We start from the raw sequence: 5,734 nt of genomic DNA, 5'->3' as shown, positions 1-5,734 counted from the left end.
CAAGAGAATGGCTATAGAGGATATTTTTTTCCCCCATAACACCTTCCCACCACCATTTGAATTTTCCCACCACCACCCCAAGCCTGCCCCCAAACAGGTCCTAAATAATTTATTTTGTATGGCTTGTTCTGAATAACTCATTAAAAATGATTGTGGAGGATGTTCTAAGTCTAAGGACCTGCAAGTGCAAGAAGGAATACACTCAGCAGGTTTGAAGAGGTGAGGTAGGCGTCTAGAACCTTCCCCTATGCAGCAGAATCCTCAAGAAAGTCAGGAGCCCCTGTGGGGCAGGTGAGGGGTGTTTTCTGATTCTTTCTACCACCAGTCCTAAGCAGGGTGACCCTTGACTTTTGGGGCTGGGGAGGGATCCCCCCAACTTCCAGATGCTTGCAAAGAGTGGGTCAGCCTCTGACAACAGGGAGCCCAGTCAGTGGCCCCCAACCCAGGTGGAGGCGATGTGAGAGCAGCTGACCATTTCTCTTCCTCCTCCCAGCTCACAGGGCGGCTGGCTCTGAGCCAAAGGGAAGGCAGCTGGCAAGGCACAGGGCCGCAGCCTTGAGAACTTGGCTCTTTCTGTCACGCCACTCGAATCAATGGCACGTTACCAAGGTCCCTCGGCCTCCATCTGTTCCAGAAACCCAGTCACCTGAGAGGAAAGGCTTCTGGCAGGTGTGGGGGGCGGGGAGGGGAGGAAGGTATACAATCACAGACTAGCCAACTCGCAGGGATTCAGGGGGTCCTGAGTTCAGCCAGAGCGATGGCTCTCTGCAGCAGGCGCACCCCCAAGTGTCTAGCAGACTGCTGGTCAGTGGGCCTCAGTCTGGCTGCAGAGCAGACCCACCTGCAGAATTCACAAAAACTCCTGATGCCCATTCTGCACCCCAGGCAAATAGTACCAGTGCCTTTTAGGGGGAGGGCAGGGGCCCGAGGTCCGGGGCTGGAGCGTTAGTATTATAGTGGGCAGGGCACTTACCTTGCATGCGGCCGGCATGCGTTTGATCCTGGCATCCTACATATGATTCCCCCAGCAGCGCCAGGAGTGATTCCTGAATGTTAAGCCAGCAATAACTCCTGAGCAATGCAGCGTGTGGATCCAAAACAAAAACAAAAAAAGCGTTCAAGGTCCTTACAGTTTGCTGGCCGTCAGGGTGCTGCCTCTATTGTTAGGATCAGCCTCTGGGTCAGAGAGACTAAGGATTTGACTTTGATAAATGAGTTACATTCACCGACTCTCCGGACCTCTCTGAGTCTCTGTCTCATTTATTTTAAAGTACATCACGGGGCCGGCGAGAGGGCACAGCAGGTAAGGTGCTTGCTGTGGTGACAGCTGACCCTGTCCTATCCCCACCATAGCATATGGTCCCCTGGGCACCTCCAGGAGTGATTCCTGGGCACTGTGCCAGGAGTAAGCCTGGAGCAACACTGGATGTGACACGAAAGCAAGCAAAAAGTGTATCATGACAAAACACAGAATTTACATAATATGTTATTCAAAGGTCAGGTTGAATTGACTGGTTTGCTCCTCCAGGAACAAAGGTCCTGGACTTCATTCCTAGTCACACCCCAATAAATGTATTATTATTATTATTATTATTATTATTATTTTCCTGAAGTGGAACAAAGCAGTAGAGAGTTTATTAAGTTAACTTGAAATTTGTCCTTTTTGGGGCTGAAGAGAGAGTACATAGGGTAGGACATTTGTCTCGGAGGCAGCCAACCTGCGACCTGAGCACTGCCAGGAATAATTCCTGAGCGCAGAGCCAGGAGTAACCTCTGAGCATTTCCGGGTGTGGCAAAAATACAAACCAAAGCAAAAAAACAAAAACTGAAATGAAATGCATTTCAAAGGATAGATAGTTTAGGCACTTTCCTTGAGTGCTGCGTGTCCTGGTTAAATTCCTGGCATCAGACAGTGCCCGGAGCAGTGACACTTGAGTGAGTGACGCTTGAGCAGAGCCGGGAGACGTCTCTGAGATGTGCCTCCTCCCCACAAAATATTCTTTCCCCCTTCTCTCTTCTTTTGCTCATCATCAAAACTGTTGTGTCCATGGCAGGGGCTTTCCATGTGCCTGGCTGTGAGCTCACACATATTTCAGCTGCGGGCTGGCCCGGGTCACATAACAGTTTGTGGTGCTTCTACTCTCAGCCCGGTGCTCGCTGAGTTCTGCCGTCTTTCTCTCGTGTGTTTGCACACGTGCTTCCCAGATCGGGCACTCTTCCTTATCATAAGTTACGGACGTTGTGCTCAACTGGGGCTCCCGTGATGCTCACGTGTGCTGGCCAGTGGTCACATTTCCTGGCGTGGTGCTTTCACTTATTATTAGTGGTGGTGCCTGTCAGGAGTTGCATCCCTTCTTGTGGTGCTTACATGAAACTGGCTTCAGTGCAGTCTGAAATCACGTGTGGAGCTAAGGATCACAGACAGAGGAGACTCCAGGCTCCATAAACAGAGCTGCCAGCATCTAATTTGGCCTAATGTGGGACATCGAGCATTTAAACTCCTTCTAAGGCAGGTGCTCAAAGTCACTGCACTATTCTCCAGGCCTAAAAGGTGCTTCTTGTGAAGGCTCACACTACAGTGCTCGGGAGCTATTCTCAGCTCTATGCTCAAGAGAGACACCTCGCAATGCTTGAGGGACACTGTGGGGCCAGAAATCGAGCCAGGGCTGGCTACCTTAACCCCTCTGCTATTTCTTCAGTCCTTTGAAATATGCTTTTGGTTTGTTTATTTCTTCCTTTTGTTTTTGGGCCACAACCAGTGATGCTCAGGGGTTACTCCTGGCTCTCTGCTCAGGAATTACTACTGGCTGTACATGGGGGACCACATGGGATGTCAGGGATTGAACGTAGGCCTGCTGCCTGCAAAGTAAATTCCCTACATGCTGTGCTATCTCTCAGGCCCCCCAGACTTAAGTTTTTGCTAGTTTTTGGACCATACCTGGCAGTGCTCAGGGCTTATTTCTGGCTCTGTGCTCAGGAGTTACTCCTGGTGGTGCGCAGGGGACCAAATGGGATGCCAGGAGTTGAACCCAGATTGGCAGCATGTAAGGCAAGTGCCCTACCTGCTACACTATGCAATATGCTTCTGAAGGCTGCAAAAGTGATCTCAAAACCCAGGTCACTTGTGTCACATACCTCTCTCTCATCTGTAAAATCCTTTTTTTGTTTGTTTTGCTTTTTGTTGTTGTTGTTGTTATTGTCAAGGTCAAGGCAGTAGTCTTTGCTTGAGCTGCTACCCACAATCCTGCATCCTTTCCCATATGACTTGGGGGAAGGAGATTGTTTGATGTCTGACCCTTTGCCATGTTTTGCACCACGCACAGGGTCTTTGCCTTTGAATATTTTGGGAATCTCAATGACCTCCTTTCCTCCTAGACTACTTTCCCCAGTCTACCACCCCACTGGAGCTCAGTTTTCTGACACTTTGGCCAGGACAAGTCTGCACCCTGCAATCTCCCGGCATCAGACGTCATCAGATAACACCTTATACCTGTTTTGAGGTCACGTGTCCCTCATCTGGCCTGTGCCACATTATGAGCTCCAGAATAAATCCACAGGGACACATGAATAAAAATCTCTGGATTTTACTCATCTGAGCAGCCCCAGCGCCTAATTCAGTGCTGGGCACCATTGAGAGTCAATAAGTATTTCTTGAGTAAACAAATTGGCCAAAGTTCGGCTCTTGATAAAATACCCTGCTTGAAGATCTGTCTGCTAGCACCCCCTAAAGCAGCCAGCACCCTCAATCTGAAGGCTCCCCCTAAATACCCCCTCTTCTCTCCTCTCCATTCCCAGAAAAAGGTGGTTCTTCTAAGCTCCCACCTGCTCTCCAGACAGGTTCCCGTGGTATGATGTCTCAGACTCAAGCCCAGGTCCTTTCCCCAGCACAGGACCCTGAGACCTGGCCCAGCTTTTCATGCTCCCTTTAGCCTCTCATCTGGAAGGCCCTGGATCTCCTGCAACTCAGTTTGCACACGCGATGAGTTGTATGGGAAAGAGAGCCCTAGTTAAAAACAGACTTGTCACCCCGGGAGGGGCTTTGCATTCACCATCAGATTCAGCCCCAGAACCCTCTGGGTGCACTAAAAGGGAGGCAGTGCATGATCTCCAGGGCCTCAGTGGAGAAATAAATACCAGAGAAAAAGCAAATTCTTGTCTTTTAATCAGGGACAATTAGAAGTAATTTATGAAGTAGTTGAAGAATGTTTCATTTTTTATTTACTATATATTTATTTTTTTATTTTTCTGAAGACCTCCGGAGCCTAGCCACCGCCATGCTCAAGGCTCTTCTCCACACGTTCGGATGTGGAGCCTCACGCATGAAGGAACCGGTAGACGAATCCAGGTGTGTGGGACCCGGGGATGAGACCCCCAAGCCTGCTGGGATTGGGACTGGTCCTCCTCTGCCCAGATTTCCCATTTCCCAGTAGCTAGGTGGTCACACCCAGGGACTGTCCCCGGCGCCGTGTAATCCCATCCATGGCCAGCATCCAGAGACTTAAAAGCAAGCTCCCGGAAGCACGCGCCGAAAAGCGGCCGTGCGATATCTTATAGCCTACTTCTCCCTCCGGAGAACCTGGCAAACTACCAGGAGTTTCCTGCCCACATGGGAGAGCCTGGCAAGGTCCCCATGGTGTATTCATATGCCAAAACAAGTAACAAGCTGCGTCTCATTCCCCTGACCCTGAAAGAGCCTCCAACATGGCATCGTTGGGAAGGACGAGTAGAGAGACGCTTCTAAAATCTCAGGGTTAGGACGAATGGAGACGTTACTGAGACCACTCGAGAAATTTGATGATCAACGGGATGATGATGATGATGATGATGATGATGATGATGATGATGATAATTTTTCTGGGCCACACTTGGTGGTGCTCAGGGCTTACTTCTGGCTCTGTGCTCAGAGGTCACTCCTGGAGGGCTCAGGGGACTAAATGGGGTGCCAGGGGTCAAACCCAGTTCAGCCAGGTGCAAGGGAAGCACCCTACCCACTGTACTATTATTCTGGCCCCTGTTTTGTTTTCTATTTTTATCATTTTATTTGTTCTTTTTGGGGTTTGGGGCCACACCTGGAGATGCTAGGAACCGGTAGACGAATCCAGGTGTGTGGGACCCGGGGATAAGACCCCCAAGCCTGCTGGGATTACTTCTAGTTCTGAACTCAGGAATTACTCCTGGTGGTGCTCAGGGGACCATATGGGATGCCAAGGATAGGTAGAACTCAGGTCAGCTCTGTACAAGGTAAGCACCTTACCAACTGGAACTATTTCTCTGGTCCCTCTTTTTGGTTTTAAAATCAGAGCTATCTTTGACTTATGTTCAATAAAAGCCAATATTTGTATCCTAGTTCAAGAAACCAAAGAACACACAGAGGGCTGAGTGTAAAGTCAGTATTTTATTTTTTTTCTTTATTTAAAAAAAATTTTTTACTGAATCACCATGTGGAAAGTTACAAAGCTTTCAGGCTTAAGTCTCAGTTACAAAATGCTCAAACACCCATCCCTTCACCAGTGCACATATTCCACCACCAAGAACCACAGTAAACCTCCCCGCCCCCGCCCACCTCCCCAGCCCCCCATCCCGCCTGTGTAGTTGATAAATTTCACTTTATGAAGTCAGTATTTTAGAGTGTACTGGCCTGATTATCCAGCTGTTGTTTTTTCTCCTTCCTTCCTTCCTTCCTTCCTTCCTTCCTTCCTTCCTTCCTTCCTTCCTTCCTTCCTTCCTTCCTTCT

The sequence above is a fragment of the Sorex araneus genome, chromosome 2 (genome assembly GCF_027595985.1).
Source record: "Sorex araneus isolate mSorAra2 chromosome 2, mSorAra2.pri, whole genome shotgun sequence".
Classification (NCBI taxonomy): Eukaryota; Metazoa; Chordata; class Mammalia; order Eulipotyphla; family Soricidae; genus Sorex; species Sorex araneus.
This window is presented reverse-complemented; position numbering follows the sequence as displayed.